Source organism: Jaculus jaculus, chromosome 6 (genome assembly GCF_020740685.1).
Source record: "Jaculus jaculus isolate mJacJac1 chromosome 6, mJacJac1.mat.Y.cur, whole genome shotgun sequence".
NCBI classification, from domain to species: domain Eukaryota; kingdom Metazoa; phylum Chordata; class Mammalia; order Rodentia; family Dipodidae; genus Jaculus; species Jaculus jaculus.
In genome coordinates this window covers 103,427,269-103,447,635 of record NC_059107.1, presented here as the reverse complement: position 1 = coordinate 103,447,635, position 20,367 = coordinate 103,427,269, and the positions used below count along the sequence as shown (strand labels likewise).

The 20,367-nt window shown below is 40.5% G+C and overlaps 1 protein-coding gene across 2 annotated transcripts in view; it reads right to left on the bottom strand.

The window, feature by feature from the left end:
- Positions 1 to 19,976, bottom strand: part of Slc16a7 (solute carrier family 16 member 7) — a 174,553-nt gene extending 154,577 nt beyond the window's left edge. The window contains exon 1 of one of the 2 annotated variants that reach the window (XM_045152693.1): positions 19,921 to 19,976. The gene's annotated coding sequence lies outside the window, so the exon portion shown is untranslated. Of the gene's footprint in view, positions 1 to 18,737; positions 19,065 to 19,920 lie in introns of those variants that run through there. The other variant, XM_045152694.1, reaches the window with a different exon arrangement.
- Positions 19,977 to 20,367: the final 391 nt, after the last annotated feature.

The following is a 20,367-nucleotide window of genomic DNA, read 5'->3' as shown; positions in this document are numbered from 1 at the left end:
TGATTTTTTACTTGTCATTCTGATTAGCACAATGAATTGTGTACATTCCTACTCTCTCCCAGCCAGGACATAAATGATCCCTTTGTCCAATGAATCTACAAGATATATGCTACCAACTCCTTAGGCACATAGAAGCCCTCTTGGTAAGTGGATTCACTGTGGAAATATTATAGAATATATGTTCAAATAGCCCTTATTTTACTGAATAGTGGGTGAAACATGCAAGAAGTAGGGCTGGTAATTCAGTCTTCCACAAGAAGCCATGAAGAGCTTATCTGCAGAGAAAAGGTAGGTGAAAGGTAACCGAGGGGTATATAGGGATCAATACTACTCTCCCTTTCAGGCTCTGAGGGGGCCTTGGAATGTGTCCCCTGTGGGTGAGTAGGAACTACTGGTACTAAATCTCACTGATGCCTTCCTTTTCCTCTGAAAGGAGGCTTTGCATTAGGAACATACATCCAACACTATTTTTATCACACCAATGACACTATGCAACAAGAAAGTGGGTCCTGATGACGATTAGGAAGGAAAATTACAAAGACAGTAGGAAAAGAAGACATAATAATGCAAAGGGAAGCAAAGACAGAGAGTAAGAGTCATAGAAAGTAACAGAGGAGAAATAAAATAGGATTCAGAAAGTTCTTATTCATCAAAAGTCAGAATTTTCAACAGTAATTTGCAAAAAATCATTTATAGTATGAACTAACCTAACATTTTGATATATGGTACAATGCACTGGATAGAAAAGAATTCTCAGAAAGGAAAGAATTAGAATGTTCACTTTAAAAAATATATCTGAAGGTATATTCCTCACTATGCCAACACCACAAAATTCTCTCATTTTCAATGAGTCTGTCTCTTTGTCATATTTAATTATTAGTTTTGTAGATCTGAGCCCACTGTTTGTGTCTACCAATTGCTTAGTAGTCTCATCTGTAAAATCCTAAGAAGGATAACTACCTCACCAGATATGTACATATCTTTTATAAAGTAAGGAATGGAAAGCTGTTGGTATGAGCCTGACGCATAGATGTGTCCTTAATTTCTAGTATTTATTTTATTATGACTGGTATTATTGTAACTAGTGTTCGTTGTAACTAGATTTATTATAATTAGTGTTATGCCTATAATTCCTTCACTTCACAAAAATAAAGATAACATGGAATGAAAAAGTAGTCTCTATTCTCAACATAAATTAATCATTAGATTAGTGATTTTCCATGTAAATTTTGCGTCATTTATTATTAAGTAAAATAGCTCTCTTATGTTAAATATTCCTCAAACTGATTCAAATGTTTCAATGTTTCAAGTTTAAAGGTTAGTATGCTAGATGAATATTTACAAATATTTCCTATAGTGGTCTGGAGAGATGGCTCAGCAGTTGAGTGAATGATGCATTCGCATGAGGGCCTCTCTCATCAGAAACCACCAAGTTTATTTTTCTTTATATGTATTTTTTGTTGGTTGGTTATGTTTTATAAGGTAGGGTCTCTATCTACCCCAGGCTGACCTGGAACTTGCTCTGTAGTTCTCGCCTGGCCTTAAACTTACAACAACATCCTGCCTCTGCCTCCTGAGTGCTAGGATTAAAGGTGTAAGCCACCACACCCAGCAATTCAGCCAAGTTCAGATCCCCAAGATCTATCTAAAAAGCTAGATATGGGCACACATATTTGTAGCCTTCATCCATGGAAAAGTAGAGACCTGAGAATCACTAGGGGTCACTGATGGACAGCAGTTTCACAAGAATATGTGGAGATGAGCAATAAGAGAAGGACATCTGATGCTCTCCTCAGGCCTCCACTCGCAAGCATGGGGTGCACACATCTGCACACATACCACAACACAAACTATGCCACACATACTCAAAGGCCTAAACATTCATAAGTAAATGGTCATAACATAATGTAAATTTTACCTAGTAAGATGATCCTTCTGCTCAAGTAGATTTTTTTAAATTTGGGTTTATTTAGTTATTTATTTATTTATTTGAGAGCAACAGACAGAGAGAGAGAATGGGCGCACCAGGGCTTCCAGCCACGGCAAAGGAACTCCAGACATGTGCACCCCCTTGTGCATCTGGCTAACGTGGGTCCTGGGGAATGGAGCCTTGAACCGGGGTCCTTAGGCTTCACAGGCAAGCACTTAACCACTAAGCCATCTCTCCAGCCCTCAAGTAGATTTTTTTTTATGTACCCATGTATTTTCTTCTTTTTTTTTTAATTGAGAACTTTATTGTATAAATTCCATCATGTTATAGTCGTATGTTCCTACAGAAAATACTTTTCTCTTTAAGTGGCAAAGAGTGTTTTAAGCTTTGAAAGGTAACTCAAGTTACTATTCTCTGTGGAGAGAAAGAAGTTCTAGAAAACGTGGAAATAAGTAGGCATGGCTGGATTGCAATAATAACATATTTAAAAATAGGAAACACATAGATATCATGCACACAAAATTTTCATCTCAATATTTATATTTATGCCCATATATTAGTGCTGCTCTTACTTTTGGTTAGAGAACCTTCTCTTTTCAAATGGTGATGACTACTGAGATTCAAAACACACTGATGTGCTGAGAAGTGACAATGATGTGTTCAGCACTTAATGAGACTTTGCTATCACACTCTCCAAGTCTCAAAGACCATTATGGAATGTGGAAGAGGTGGTAAAAAGAATACAAGTTCCAAAGGATGGAGAGGAATGCTCTAAAATGCTGTCTTCCAGACACAAATGGCAGGTACATTCATGAAACTCACAGCAGCTGTCATTACCTGCACAAGATCTGCATAATACTCAGCCATCAAGATGTTGTTATGAATGATAGAGGACAGGAAATAAAACATAAAAATAGAAAAAGAACTCGTTGGAAAAAAGGGATTCGGCAAAACGGTTATTGGGGAAGATTGACAAATGCAAATAATGACAGAGAGTTATGATGAAAATACATCATGTATGAAAATTACAAATAAATAAATAAATGTGTATGTAAAAATTAACAACAGGCTGGATTGGCTACAAGTCAATAGTGTTCTCTATTTTAACAAGTTCCTTGTTTGGATTGTACCTTCAATTTGTGAACATACATCCAGGTGATTTTTCTGAAATTAAAATCTCTAGGGCAAGCCGGGGATGGGGAAAGGTTTTACACCTGTTGTCCAAGCCTTTCTGCACATTACATCAACGTGAAATGCTTAATTATTCACTTGTTTACATTTATCGAAGATGTAGAAGCACAATCCACTTGCCATCAATATCTTATCCACATTGAAGTAACTGCTGAGGCATGATTCTGATATACGCTAATGGGTGGATCATCTTGCTGAATCTTTACTATTTCTATCTGTAAATGAATATAATCTATCCTTCTTGGTAATAATAAAGATAAGGGAGAAAGCATATAAAAAAGCATGCCAACAGGAAGCAATTAAATAAGATAATTATGTTGGTATATGTTTGGGTTTTAATATGAACTAACATCTCTAAGCAATGGTAAGACAATTCTCTTTATGGTAGATTTAAATGTGCTTATGCATATGGTAACCTCTATATGAAAACTAAGAAATTCCTATTTAAACTTCCTGTGGGATATACTCCCACTGGAAACTACTAGCTCACAGGCTAAATAAAAAAACACAGCATGGAAAACTTTCATAGCATCAAGATCCGTACTTGAGTGCCTACCATGGGTTCCAAAAACCAGAATTTTTTTTACATAATTGAATGACGTACATTATTATAAAGATAGTATGTTCTTTTTAAGAATTATTTATTTATTTATTTATGAATGAGAAACAGAAAGCAAGAAGGAGGCAGACAGAGAGAATGGGCATGCCAAGTACACCTAGCCACAGCAAACAAACTCCAGATGCATGAGTCAACTTGTTTATCTGCCTTATGTGGGTACTGAGTAATCAAACCTGGGTCCAACTTAACCACTAATCAATGTCTCCAGCCCCAAGGTAGTATGTTCTTTCTGAACTTCCTACTTAGCTCAGACTATAAACTGTAATATGCAAACTCATCAATAGTGATACACAGACCAGAATTCCCCAGGAATAAAAACTTTTCATGAAAATGTAATCATAATGTGATTTACATATTTATCATTTGTTAGAAGATATTACTTACTCTTGAACAGCAAGCCAAGAAATAGGTTCTCTTAATTGTTTTCAAAGTAAGGAAACTTGGCTCTGAAAGTTTACATATAGGGTTTAATCAAAACTCTATGGGCTACTTGTCTGTCTCCAAAATGTCTTATCCACCATGCCAAAGAGATCTAACAAAGATAGAGATAAAGAGGGAATATGATACAGAGAAAAAAAGAGAAATAATATGTGTCAGACTTCAGAGAAATAACATTATAAATCTATAAACACTGCTCAAGGAGGATCCCTGTGAGTTCTAGGCCAGCCTGAGATGATAGAGTGAGTTCTAGGTCAGCCTCAGCCTGGATTAAAAAAATAAAAATTAAAAAAAAAAAAGAACTTGATTCAATGACATAACACTTAATCTTGCTTTGACAATATTTATTTGTAAATACATAAAATGAGGGAAGTACCACCATTATCACATCATCTTCTAAAAGAGGAAGTAGAACAACACAGTAAGTAAAAAAGATGCATCCCCTGGCTTTAAATATGTCTAAAGCTGCCTCAAAAAAAACCCTTTCACTGTGGGATGTACATTTACATATCCATAAGAATTCTCCAGTGTCTCCTCTAGGGACACCCTCCAAGGGAGGCCTAGGATCTCCATGGGAATCCAGCAAGCTAAAGGGATGAGATCTTTACTTTAAGGATCAATCCATAATGATTCTTCAGCTTTTTTGATTTTCTAAGCAGGAAGAGACCAAGATTTCCTTAGCCCCCTACAATGTCTCAAACTACATTCTTCAAATAGCAAAGAAGGCTTTTCATTCCTGCTATGTGGTTATTATATGAAAACCCATTATACTTGACTTTTCTTACTTTAAATATCTCTCAATTTTCCTTCCTCTAAATGGACTTCTAATCCAAAATAGCCCTGGATATTTTTAAATAATCATACTTAACAGTTTGAGGTTAATAGAATAAATCTAGACAGCTCTACTGACAAGAAGTGTAACCTGGGACAAGATTCTTCACTCCCATTCTCTAACTCCTCGGTTACAGATGGATAATTATCATGCTTCCTTCTAATGTTTTGAAGATTAAATTAGTGAAAGCAGGTAAAGTACAAAAAATGATGCCTGATGTAGAGATGTGTTCAATGAAGATATTTTTCCTCAAAGGTTAATATTATAATTATATCTAATACTCACTTCTTTGGTCCAGAATCTTTAAATCCATTTATTGTACATCAACATAGTATAGTTGGCATTTTACATCTGTGCTACAGCACAAGTGCTACAGCGTAAGTGAGGAAAGGGTTTATTTTAAGCTCACAGAATCCAGGGGCCAAGACCAATGATGGCTAAGAAGCTGGCTCACTTCCATAGATTCATAGCAGAGAGACACCACCAAACCACTAGGAAACGTGAACAGACAGAACTCAAAGTGGTTTTTACACATCCAATAGCTGGATTTACGATCCGCCCCACAAACTCAACCTCCAGCAGGCTTCCAGAGACTCAAGTTGCAAGCTTAATTAAAAATACCTCAGGCTATGGGAGACACATGTTCACATTTGGACCACCACAATTCTGCTCCTGGCCCCCAAAAGACTCATAACCATCTCACAATACGAACTGCATTCAGTCCAACTTTAAAGGTCTAGATAGTTTTTAACCAACTTTAACATTGTTCAAAAGCCCAAAGCCTCATCTTAGATTCAAGACTGTTTCATAACTGTGAGCCTTGTAAGACAAAAACACAAGTTATATACTTCCAACGCATAATGGTACAGAGTAAACATTTCCACTATAAAAAGGCATAACAAAGAGAAACTAGACCAATGCAAATAATAACATAATAACCAACAGGTAAACATCAAACATGTGCAGTTCAAGTCCAACATTCATGAACAATGATTAAAATCTACAGATTCTAATTTTGCCCCTCCAGCTGGCAGTCACTCCACAGTCCTGGTATGTAATAAACTTGTTTGGGTCTATACTGCAAACCATAATTCAATTTCATAGCAACATACAATGGCCTTATTTGGTTTCCACAGGGATTTCAACCTTGTTTCACATTGCTGCCTCAGCAGCAGCTCAATTCCACCTTCATATAATTGGCCTTACTGGGCCTCTCCACACAGGGATTTCAACAATGCTTTATTTTGCCAAGGGGCAATTGCAAAAACCAAACTTGTGTTGCACATCCAAAAACCTTTTCTTCCAACATTTGTTATACTTCATAGCATTGGATGAGCTACTAAATTTGTTAATCCAGGGCTGGAGAGATGGCTTAGTAGTTAAGGCACTTGCCTGCAAAGCCTAAGGACCCAGGTTAATTCCCCAGAACCCATATAAACCAAATGCACATGGTGGCACATGCAATATGGGATTAGTTTACAGTGGCTGGAGACTCTGGTATACACATGCATTCTTCTCTTTCTCTCTCTCTCTCTCTCTTTCCTCTCTCTAATAAATAAATAAGTAAAAATAAAAATTTGCTAATCCAGGGCTGGAGAGATGCTTTAGTGATTAAGGCGTTTGCCTGCAAAGCTAAAGGACCCTGGTTCAATTACACAGGACCTGCGTAAGCCAGATGCACATGTGCACAAGGGGGGCACATGTATCTGGAGTTCATTTGCATTGGCTGGAGTCCCTAGTGCACCCATTCTCTCTCTCTCCCTCTCTCTGCCTCTTTCTCTCTCTCAAATAAATAAATAAAGTTTTTAAAAAATTGTTAATCCAGGGGGAAATAAATTGTAACCTTGAAGAGCAGCATACTCCTTTAGAATTCTTCCCTCATGTCAGTTCCTTTCAAAACCCTCATGGCATCATTTTCAATGCTTCAATGCAAAATAGTTGGCCCACCCTCAAAGATGGTAAGAAGATTAGCAAATGGAGCTTCAGCAATTTAAGACCAATCTGTGGAATCAACTTAGAAATTACTTGATATTTTTTCTATAACAAACTTTATATATTTTTTATATATTTCTGTTCTATGCTTTCTGCCAAGCACACCAATCTATCACCTTTAAATTTAACATTGATAATACACTCTGGACACAGGCATAAGATGGCTAACCTTTATACCAGCAACCCAGTTCCATCAAAATTTACTCTTTCCCCTTTAAAATTTCATAAGCCAAGCCTTCACAATCCACAATTCTCTCTGCATTTAATATTTTCAAACTCTCACCAAAATAGCTCATCAAGCTCTGCTTATAACACTGCAAGGTGTTTCCTGCTCAAGGTATTAAATCCTTTCATATTCCTCCAGCAAATAAGTTCCAAAAGACAAAAGCTCACATGTTCAGATTCATCACAACCCCACTCCTGGTACCAATTTTACTATTGCACTTAATTTCTCATTGCTGGACAAGCACCAGGCCAGAAGCAGTTTATTGGAGAAAAAGTTTTATTTCAGGCTTCCTAAGTCCAGGGGGAAACACCATCAATAGTGGGAGAAGCTGGCTCACTTCCATAGATTCATAGCAGAGAAAAGCCACCAAACTGCCAGAAAACAAGAACAGCCAGAGCTCAGACTCTTCTGAACACAACTTAGGGCTGAACATAATATGCACTCCTATTGACATACCTTCCAACAGGCTGCTAGAGACTTAAGTTATATGCTTAATCAAAAACACCTAAGGCTATGGGAGACATACATTCACATTCAAGCTACCACCATCTGACTATTATCTGACATTATTATCTGACTATCTGACGTTAATCTACAGTTGCAATTAGCTCCCCACTGCTGGACAAAGCACCTGACCAAGAAGCTTGTGGGAGGAAAGGGCTTATTTTGGCTTACAGACTCATGAGGAAGCTCCTTTATGGTAGGGCAGAACAATGTCATGAGCAGCATCTAGGCATCACCTTCTTGCCAAAATCAGATGGACAATAGTAGCAGGAGAATATGGCAAACACTGGAAAGGGAAATATGGCTATAATACCCATAAGCCTGACCCCAACAAGACATGCCTCCAACAATGTTCCTATTCCCAAATGCCCATCAACTGGGCATCAAGCGTTCTGAACACATAAGTTCATGGGGGGGGGGGGTCACCTGAATCAGTCCACCACATCTACAATGGAGACCTTTTTGTTTGTCTGTTTGTTTTGTTTTGTTTTTTTGAGGTAGGGTCTCACTCTATATTAGGCTGACCTGAAATTCACTATGCAGTCTCAAGGTGGTCTCAAACTCATGGCAATCCTCCTACCTCTGCCTCCCGAGTATAGGGACTAAAGGCATGTGCCACAACACCCAGCTCAAAGGAGAACTTTTTAATGAGTATGTAATTTCCAACTGCAATAGCTGTTTCAAGTGACCTATCCTCGCAGTGGTTTCTTTGTTGTGTCATTCATTACACAGAGACCACAGGGAGAAAGCTTCAGCTCTGAAGTAATACCAAGCTTCTCCCAGAGTGACATCACTGCACACCCCCCAGTGTCCTGCTTCCCGAATGCACTTCACAGAGTACACTGATGGTAAACTACGTCAGGAACAACAGTTCCTATTATTTACACTCATAAACAATAGCTGTGATCCTTAAATTATTGTCTATATTTCTTGACTTTACTAAATTTGAATACCTCCAAATATAATGGTCCTGAAAACATCTTAAACCAGTTCACATGTAGAATAGATTGAAAAACTGTAATGCTGACTTAAGAGAGAAAACATGGGACAGGTGAGCTGTCATTACAGATTTTCAGGCCCTTGGTCAACTGAGAAAGGGATTTCATTGTCCCCAGGAAGGTGAATCAATACCTTAGGGAAAGCACACAGAGTTCAAACATAACTGGAAATACCCTTTAAAAGCTAGTAGTGTGGCTCCATGAGTGTCCTTACACTAAATCACAGATGCAGCTTACTGTGATGCTGATGCTGCTATATAAATCATATACACATGTGGGAATATCAGATAATCTTTAAAGTTCTTTAATGCCAAATCCCACTACCAGCTAAAGTACGCATGGCATTGGACATGTCATCATCAAAAAATTAGAATATAGGGTTGGAAACATTGCTCAGTGGTTCAGGCATTTTCCTGCAAAGCCTAAGGACCAGAGTTTGATTTCCTGATACCCACATGAAGTTAGATGCACTAAGTGGCACATGTGCCTGGAATTCATTTGCAGTGGCAAAAAGCCCTGCTGTGCCCATACTTACTTCCTCTGTGTCTGCCCCTCTCTCTCTCTTTATCTGTGTCTGTCCCTCTCTGTCTCTCATATAAATAAACAAACAGAATTAAAACAATAAAAAATGTAATGAGAAACTCAAGATGGATACAAAGCATATGGTAACAAAAGGCTTAAACCAAATAAGACATTAAAATGCAATGCTATTTTTCTTTCTTTAACATTCTCTAACCTATCCAGAAGTTTCAGAGGAAATCGGAATGTAGTATTTCAACCCAACCTTGGAAGTGCAGCTAAAAGTAGAAATGGTAATCCTATAAAACTTACAGGATTTCAAGATGAAAGAACAGCATGGTTCAAGATATGAAGCAAGTAAGAGAATGAGAATGGATGAGCCCAAGGAATAATTCAATATTCTTGAGTTTCATCAAAGTATCGATGAGCTTGAGAAGCTGTTTGGAATTACATACAGCAGGGATCTAATTAATAGGAATGTCCAAAAACCATTGCTTACCCAGAGGTGAAGTATGTCTGGGCAGTAATGTCTGAGAGCATGTGTATTCTGAAAGTGTCTCAGATCTTTTTTAAAAAACATTTTATTTTTATTTATTTATTAGAGAGAGAGACAGAAAGAGAGGGGGGAGTGAGGTGGGGGGGGCAGTAAGGGTCTAGCCACTGCAAAAAAACTCAGATGCATGTGATACTATGTGTATCTGGCTTACCTTGGATCCGGAAAATTGAACCTGGGTTCTTAGGCTTCCTTGGCAAGTGCCTTAACCACTAAGCCAGCTCTCTAGCCCAAACAGTCAGATCTTAATAACTCACTGTGATACCCAAGGCTTGTATAAACTAGAATAATGCTATGCCAATAACAATAATGAGAAAAAGGGAAAACAAGAAAATGAAATTTGCAAAGAGACCATGTGGAACTGGCCACATCAGGAATACAGTACAGGGAACTGTCCAGCAGACATCTGGAAATGTCCACAAAAGCCTGTAGTCTGAGAGAAAGTGAAGGCTGCAGACAATCACTTACTTACAGTGAGGCAAAATTAGAAGGCAAGCACTGAGCAGCTTTGCCAAATAATAGAATAATGACAATTAAAATAATCAAACCATAACTTTAAGAAGGCATATGTTACTGAATAGGAGGTAACAGTGCTGTGAGAGTTTGGAAAATTAGCCTGAGATGGGGAATACAATGAGCCCATGGACGCCCACAAGGACTTAGAGAAGCTTTAGTGGCCAAACTACTGAAAACTACTGGCAGTTGCAAGCAAAGATTTGGAAACCAGAAGGGCAATGATATTATTTTAGAGCTTAATACACTTTATAAAGAACCTATTCTTTCAAATCAGTATTTTCATACAAGATTATACATTTATCCTTTGAGGAAAATCTTTTTTAAAAACATTCATTTGCTTATGAAAGAGAATGGGCACATTACTGTCTCTTGACCAACTCCACACACTGGCATAACTTTAGGCAACTGTCTATACATGGGTACTAAGATATCAAAACAGGACCAGCAAGCTTTGCAAGTAAGTACCTTTGACCACTAAGTCATTTCCCCAGCCCTCAAACATTTTTTTTAATTGGAAAATACTCTGAACCCAAGGACAATTTCCTTAAATATGTTCAAGCTTCTAATGTTGGTCAACAGCATTCAATCATATCTAGTGAAATTCTACTAACATGTTAGAATGGTATCTTTAATTATTACAAAAATCTGAAAAGAATTTATTGCATATGTGGGAAAGGTCCCTTGGTAAGGATTGAAGATCATATTGTCTACAACTCATACTTTTAAAATTTAATCTGCAATGTAATAGCATTAATGAGCCCCCTTAGGGGATAAACAGTTCATGAGAGCAGAGCCCACATAGATAGGATTGTTGCCCTTACAATACAACCAAAGGCTCTCTCACCCTCTCTCCATAACATAAGGATAGAAGACAGAAGTCTGCATCCAGGAAGAAGACCATCACCAGAACTTTCATACCATGCTGACATTGATTTAAGGCTTCTAGCCTCCAGAACTACAAGAAACAAACTTTTTTGGTTTACAAACCATCAAGTCTGTGAGGATATATTATAGCAGCCTGAACAGGCATGCTAAATGTCCTAAGAAGAGTGTTCCCATACAAGGAAGAAGTTTCCCACCCATAATGCCAATAATCCCCCAGGCTGAGAAGCACAGCAGCATCCTGTCAATCATCTCAGAAAGCAGCTTTTGCTTATTTGAAAACTAAATGCAATGTCAGATTCTTACACTTGTACAAATAAAATTTCCATATTTACAGTCCCTTGCCTAGAAACTTGACAAATATGTCTTTTACTTTTACTATTTATGCATATCTATTCTCATTACAAAATTAGTACTGTAAGTAAATTATTTAATGAACATATGTTTCATATAACTTACCAATGTTGAATCCCACCCCACCCCCAAAGATCCCCATGTTAAAAATGTGGTCCCCAACATGGCCATATTGACAGGTTTAGCCTTTTATTTGGACACAGGATGGCTCAGCATGGCCTCAAACTCTCTATGTATCCAAGGATGATAATGGAATTTTAGTCCTCCTGACTAAACCTCCCCAGTGCTGGAATTACAGATATCCATCATCATGGCTTGTCTATACAGTGATATATATCAAACTCAGGGCTTTGTGCATGCTAAACAAGCATTATACCAAGTGAGCTACATCTCTAGCCCACATACTTCCCACATACTTTGGTTTTACAAAGTAGTACACCCTGGGAAGAAGTCCTTGAGTCACTGGGGGCATGCCTTCAAAGACAACCTGTAGGACTGCAGTCATACACAAGCTTCCTCCATGATGTGCTTCTATCTGTCACCCTCAAAAAGCCAAACCAGTGCCTACCCCATCCACCCAATAAGAAACCCTCCAAAATTGAACTATATGAACACGTTCGCTTTATAAAGCACCTGCCTTAGGTATTTCAGTAGAGCAATATAAAGCTGACTATGGAAATAATAATTCTTTCAGATAATAACTTTAAGCCAAATCTGATTAAGGAAGAATATGGTTTTTGTGTATAAATCAATGAAATAACAAATGTTTAAAATAAAGCATTTGCTCTATAATATGAACATCTTATATAGATCTTTGTCCTGTGTCCACTCAATAGTAAATATTTTCAACTAAAAGTTGTTATTTTAATGTCAAATATTACCAAAACATAATTATTTATCTCTAATTCAACTATGTATACATTTTGATGGATTTATAAATGCACAATACCTTTAACAAAAAAGAAAAATCAAATATCTTTACATCAGCAACTTGTAGCTGTGACTCAAATGTTTTGCATGATTTTTAAACTACTATAAAATTTCAATGAATGTGAATAACAACATTTGCAAGAGAATTTAATTGAGCCCAAAATTTATTTGCAGAATACCTGTAATCATTTACCAACAATAATATATATGAGTATGTTGAAAATGTGGCTGGTGAACCAAAAGATATGTTAGTCTATATCTAGCTGGAATCATTATATGGTAGTAAATTTCAATGTGTTTACACCGTGGCTAATTTTTTCCAGTTACTTTTTAGGGTTCCAGGGCTTGAAAGGGTTCTATGCATTTTGGGCTGAATCACTAGGACATTTTCTCAGTATTATATTATTATTATTATTATTATTATTATTATTATTACTACTATCATTATTCATACATAAATATACATACCACCCCCTTATGTTATAGGCGTGAATTAAGGGGGTAAGTGTTTACTCTTCAACACAATGAACTATGTTGGGATGTATGGTGGACTGATTGTTAAATGTCCCTAATTGGCTCATGTGTCTGAATATTAATCCTCAGTTGGTACTGCTATATGAGAAAGTGGCAGTGACTTGCAGCAGGAATTGTGTCATTGGGGATGAGCCTTCCGTTCTTATAGCAAAGCCTTGCTTCCTGTTTTCTCACTCTCTGTCTCTGACTCCTTCCACCCTGCTGATATGAAGATGTGATTCCAGTTTCTTGCTCCTGCCATACTTTCACCACCATGATGGGAAGAATTGTGTCACTGGAGGATGGACATTGAGGACTTATTGCCAGCTGTGCTTGCTCTCTCTCTCCCTCTTTCACTCTTCCCTTCTCCCCTGCTGATGTACAGATGTGATACAAGTTTCCCATTCCTTCCCTGCCATGATGGACTCTTCCTGCCAGGCTGTACACCAGAATAAAACTTTTTCTCCACATGATGCTTCTGGTCAGGAATTTTGTCCCAGCAGTGGGAAAATCACTCTTATAGGCTGCCCCCTACATAAACTACTGCATCCTCTAAGCAGGAATACTAGAAGTTTATGTTTACCATATAAATAAACAACTGAGAAAAATGAAGATGTCCCTTGGTTATTTTTCCATTATTCAAATTTGATTAATTTATTTAATTGTTTTAAATAAAGATTTGGTGTACAGTTATATAATAGTTAATCTCAGTTGTCAACTGGATGGGATACAGAATTACTACAGAAACAAATATAAAGGCAGTTCTGTGAAGGATTTTCTAGATCAGGTTAAATGAGGTAGGAAGTACTACTCTAAATGTGGGTACTGTCATCCCATGACTGGGATCCTGGACTGTATGAAAAAGAGAAAGCCAGCTGAGCACCAGCATTTATCTCACTCTGCTTCCTGATTGTGACCTGAGAGTAACTAGCTATTTCATATTCCTTTCACTGTGTATGCCTTCTCTGCCACCATGAACTTCACACCTCAAATTTTAAGGCAAAATAAACCCTTCTACTTATTGTTGTTTTTGTCTATTTATCATATCAAGGAGAAAAGACTCAAACATGTGGCTTGCTAACACCTGTCCCAATACTTTGATGGATCCAAATAATGTTATTTTTGTTTTTGTTTGGTTTTGTGTTCACCCATTTGTTTGGTTTTTCTAAAATTAATTTGGATTGAGTTTGGGTTTTTGAAAGAAATGTTTTATGTAGCCCAAGCTGGCCTCAAACTTACCATGTAGCTGAGTCTGCACTTAAACTCCTGATTCACCTGCCTCTATCGCTCCCCAGTGCTGGGATTACAGGTTTGTGCAACCATGTCTGGCTGATACAAACAGTTTTGATCAAGAGTCTATCACAAATTAGGAACACTTCTCAAATGGAGTATATTTAATGCTTTTTTTTTAATGCCACTCACCATTGTTATGTCATCTAGTGGGATGACTGGAATTTCAAAGAGCATTTAAAGATATGTTAAGGAAAATAAGCAAATGATCTTGATAACAACCTGAAAGTCCTTAGGGCTAAATCTTTATCACCAATCACAGCCTACCATGCATTGCGTTCTTTGTAAGTATGTACTAGTTCACAAAAACTACTGCACTTAATCTCTGCAAGCAACACATAAAAATTGACTGTCTTCTTTTTACAGATAAGAAACCAAGATTTAAAGAGGTTGAGCAAGTTATCCTAATTGGTTAAGTGGTAGATCCAAGATAATAATGTTGACAGGCTTGACTTCAGGGCTCTAGGGTTTACCTCTGCCCCATCCTGATCCAGTGAATTGGGTCCACACAGGTTCTCAGAAGTATCATCATCGCTCTGCTCAAGGAACACATAGCAAAGAAGACAGAATGCTCAACCAAATAACAATACTCAAGATAAAAAGAGAATATCTGGCTTAACAGATACCTCGATCAGGTTACCAGGCAATTCAGATAAATATTAGATAAAGTGAAGATATGTGGACCAGGAAGGGACTTTATATGTGAGAGGGGTTAAGGGAAGAGGAGATACAGGACAGTTAAGGAGTGCCACCAGTAACTGTTGCATGCCAATCTATGTGTAGGCATTATTTCTGACACCTAACATTTGGCAACTTCTTTGATATTTCAGACACTCTCACAAGTTCTACTTCTCACACTACATAAAACAAAATTACCATCTGTCTTCAGTAAGATTTAAACCTGGCATTCCTGAATTATGGTTTTTGGTTTTTGTTTATCATTGTTGTTGCTATTCATTTGTTTTCTCTTGTCTGCTACGAGTAGATTTACTTCCAGTGTTTATGGTGTATAGGCTCATTATGCTTATTTGTCAACCAAAAGTGAAAATGTCTTCCTGGTTCACACAAATGAGCCTCATACACTAGATAAGTAGACGTAGGACTAGGCAAAGGAATCATCCAAAGAACCTTGTAGCAGCCATCTTCTCATTACTGAAAGAAAAGACCCAAACAGGAGGATATCGTGGAAAGAAAGTATTTATTTCAGACTTAGTAGTTTGAAGGGAAGTTCCATTGTGGTAGAGGAAAGCATGTTAACCAGCTCACAAGTTTGCATTTCAGCAGAAGAAACAGAGAAAAAAGACAACAGAGAGAAAGAGAGATACAAGAGCAAGCTATCTCTGAAGTGTAGGTTAGACTTATCAACCCAAGGTCTGCCGCTGACACATGTCCTTCAGCAAGGCTCTACCTCCCAAAGCCTCCACCAGCTGGGGACTAAGTAGGAGGCATGATCACAAACACTTGAGGGTAGAGAGGGCAATTTACATTCAAACCACCACAAACCTCAACTATCTTGTCTTCAGCACAGAGTCCTTGTAGCATTTCCTGCAGATTCACAGCAACAGGCAGGGGAGGCCAAGGTGCTCCTTTCTTGTTTCCTTCTCACCTGTCTCACTCCAAATCTGCTCCAACAACTCTATTCTTTATTCTTTCTCTCATCAGGTTTTCAGTACAACCATGTGCAATGTAATGAAGTAGACAACAAAGAATACAGCAGACAACTCTCTGCCTTTGATCATCTTCAGGCATGCCAAAACTGTGGTACATACTGGTTAAGGCCAATTAGACTGTCTGGGTGTTTGTCCCAGCTCTATTACTGGCTGTTTTGGCTTAAAAAATAGTTCATCCTCCAAAAATTCATGTTAAGGCTTGATCCCTAACAAAACAGTGTTGAGAGGAGATGGGGGCCCTTAAGAAGCATTTTGGTAAAAGGTTAGTGTTTATCTGTCAGGACAAGTTAGTTCCTATGTGCTGGCTTAGCTACTGGGAGAGAAGCTTGTATAAAGTCAGGGCACTCCACATGTTTTTCCTCTTCTGACATGAACCTGCTTGCCTACCAAGAACCTTCTCCCCTGCCATGAACCTACTCCCATCATTTCATGGTGGGATGTTGCCACAGACACCAAAGAGATGACAGTGTCTGAGCCAAATTAAAAAATTAAAAAAAAAATACATAATGAATCAATTAACTTCTGTTTTTGAGGACAAAACATCTGACCAAAAGCAGCTCACAATAAGGAAGATTTTATTTTCCCTTACAGTCTAGAAAGGAAGTTTCTTCATGGCACGACAGAGGCTGAGTATCACATTCTCCATAGCAGATGGAAAATAGCAGCAAAAATAAGCTAGTTCTGCCAAAAGGGACTTGAGCTATTATAATACTCAAGGCCTTCCCCTACTGACACACCAACTTCAGTAAGGCTCCAACTCCTAAATTACCACCAGCTGGGGATTGATCATGAGGCTAAAACACAAATATGTAAGGCTGTGGAGGACACTGTACAGTCAAACCACCACCATCATCATCCAGTACCAGGGTTTCTGCTCAAGCCACACAAAAAAAGACTCAAGAGCTGGGCCAACACACAGAGTCATGAAACTCTGTTTAAATTCCTCCTCTGAAACTATGGTTTTCATGTACTATCAGACAGAACTGGCATGCTTGAATATGGTGAACATCCTAGAGATGCTCAAGTTCATACACTTCTGCACTTCTAGGAATGAGTGTCCAAAGTATAGAAGAAAATGTACCTTATTCTCTGCTCTCTCTCAAAAGAAAAACAAAAAGTCAATAAATTGGCAAAGATACTCTTCAAGGACAGACTCCTCTCAGAGCAAAGAGAAAAGTCTCCCATTATCCATTTATTCTGGGTCACCCTAAGTAAACACAGTGTGGGGGTAAATACACAGTTTTCTAAGCTACAGATCCTTCCTAAAGTTGCCTACTGGCATAACTTTCTTACAACTGCTAAATTATTTCCAGGATATATGTCTCCTTCACAAAGTGGGGGTGGGGGGGAAATAAAAAGAAAACCAGCCAGGCGGTGGCGCACACCTTTAATCATAGCACTTGGGAGGCAAAGGTAGGATTGCCATGAGTTCGAGGCCATCCTGAGACTTCATAGTGAATTCTAGGTCAGCCTGAACTAGAGTGAGACCCTACCTTGAAAAAACAAAAATAAATAAAAATAAATGAAGGAGCAAACTTAACCTAGATGACTAAAGTGTAGAGTTTCCGCTATTCCTTTCTCTCACTCCTTTTCTCCCTTCCATTCCTTTTTTTAAATGAGATTTTCTTGAGAGCATAATTCAATTTATTCATCTTGGTAATCCCAGTAGGGTATATGGAAAAATTTTTAAATTTAGGGGCTCACAAATAACTACATCTACATGTAGGGGATTTCCATAAAATTAACTGTTCACAATATGACTACAGAGTAGGTCTCACCAATTATCTTTCCTGGTTGGGAAAAAACTGAAGCCAAGATTACTGATAATTAATTCAACCTTACCAAAGTATAGATACAAGTTTTAATTCTGGGACTGACTGTATAGTTTATTTCCTCTACCCAATGAAGATCTCAAAATTGTTTGATAAATGAACATAGGCTTAAAAAAAATTTTAAGAGGCATCATTTTATTTCACCATCAAAATTCATAAATATAACTTTAGATAAGGGACATTTCTTGAGGTCACTTTGTTTTCTTTCCCCTTAGGAAGCTCAAGTACAAAAATACAAGCCAGGTATGATAAAAGAAAACTGTATGTCTAGAAATGAATTGAGCATCTATAATAGCACACACTAATTTGGACATTATAAACAGGTGATTGGACTTCAGATCGTTACTGGGCATAGTGATTCCTGCCTGTAATCTCAGCCCCTAGGGAGGAAGACATAGAAGCAGCACCAGGACAAGGCAGAGTTCAAGATCAGCCTGCCCAATTTAGCAAGACTCTATTTCAAAACATAAATTTAAAAAAAAAAAAAATGTAGGCCATAGTTCAATGACAGAGCACTTCCTTAGCCAGCACAGTCAAGGCCCTAGGTTCAATTTTGGGTCCTTCACCCTTCACAAGCTCAGATCACTAACCTTTATGAAAACATTCCTCAGGAGAAAGAGCACACTGTTAGGTGAGCTTTTGCAAAAAAGTCATTTCTGACGTTCTGAGTGGTTACACAATAGTCTGCATTGCCCTGGGTTAAAATGTTTCCCTTTTGTTGAGATCATGCAGTTACCTCTCACTTGGAAGGTTTAGAGGCAGTGATCTCAGAAGCATAAATGGGACCGGAATTGCCTCCCTGTGGCTTCTTAGGAGTCACCTTGTTCAGCTTTCATACGCACTCTGCAGACCCCAGGCAACTCGGAGTTTTTGGCCACACTCTTCCAAGTGCACACCTTGTGATTCAGGTACACAAGCAAGGTCAGGTGACAGCGCAGCCAAGCTCACCTGGGTGTTCACTGCTTGCAAGTGGACATGCTCTGAGTGGATGTGGCCATGGAGCCACCACAGGGCTCGTGCATCCTCCAGTTCCTGTTGCCCGCCCAGGCCTTGTTCATCATCGCCTGCTATTTTTACTTCTCTGCTGCTGTGGTCGCTTTGGGACCCAAGAAGTGCAGAGGGCACGGAATATTAGCTTTCCTATTGCCTACTATTCAACAGCCATCATCAACGCAGCCCAGCCTGACGTTTCCAAAGGAGTAAAGAAACACCTGCAGAGACCAGTCCTGTTTCTTCCTCTGTCTCTCTGTGCGTGTGTGTGTGTGTGTGTGTGTGTGTGTGTTTGGGTGGGGGGAGGTTAATTTCGCTGGAGTGGAACCACAGAAGTCACTCCTAGGCCTATTGGTGAAGAGGCCTTGGGCCCCACCGCGCTTCCCCAGTCTGCAGTTGTTGAACAAGTGACAGAAGAGAACGGGGATGGAGAGGACAGTCTAGGAGTGGTATCCTCTGAGGTCCCCAGCCACCTGCTCTACTTGGCTGGCACTGGCGCCCCCATCCCCCGGCGGCGCAGTGCAGCGGCCCTGGACATCCAGCTTACACCCAGGCGGCTCAGTCACTCCTCGGACCCCAGAGAAGACAGCGCAGCCCTGCGACCAGCTCTCCCGCCTCATAGGCCCGCACCCACTTTTCCATCACCCTCTAGCTCCACCATGCTTCCGGGGGACCAAAGCAGGAAAGGATCGCGTCCTCTCCGAGCCGCGCTGCTCCGCTGGAGAGAGAAGCCCTTCCTTCCCTACGCGCGCTCTCCCTCCGGGTCTCCACCTACTGCGGGCCAGGACCCCGGCCCCGAGAGACCGAGCCCCGGGGGGCGAGATGCGGGTGCGGAGCGCCCGGGGCGCGCCTGGCGGGGCCCGGGGTCGGCGTGCCGGGCCAGGACCTCGGGCGGCACCGCGGGCGGCGGAGTCTGCGCGCCCGAGAGACACCGGGCCGGGACCCCGCGGCGCCCACGCCCCGGCCGCGCGCCCAGCCCGCGCCCGCTCCCCGGCGGCCGCCGCCGCGAGGCTTTTTGCCTAAATAAGGGCTCCCGGGCCGCCGGCGCCCCAGCAGCGGTCAGCGACCATCCGGACCCGCGCACACGCGCGCGCGACGGCCCGCGAGCATCCGCCTCCCTCCCGGGGCGCACGCCCTTTACCTGGCTCTGCGCGCACGCGGGGGGCGCCCCGGCTCTCCGGTGCCCCGCGCCCCGCCGCCGCCGCGCCGCCTCGCCGTCACCCGGTGAATGGAATTATTTATTTATTTATGTCCCCTGACGTGTCCTCGCCCGCCGCAGCCCGGGGGGGAGGAGGAGGAGGAGGGGAGGGCGGGCTGCGGAACGCCCTGGGTGCCCGGGAGCCCGCGGGGTGGGGTGCGGGGGCGGGCGCGGGGTGGGGGGCGCCCACTGAGCATGCTCCGAGCCGCTGCCCGCGCCCGTCCGCGCTCCGCTCTGCGGCTCCGAGCGCTCCACGTCGCGTTTTACTTCCGACCCGGAGACGCGAGGCTGCGGACCGGCCCCGACACGCGTGGCGCGCGGCGCTCCGGCACCTGACCCCCGGAGGCCGGCGGGCGGGCGTGGCGGAGCTTCCGAAAGCGAGCGCGGGAA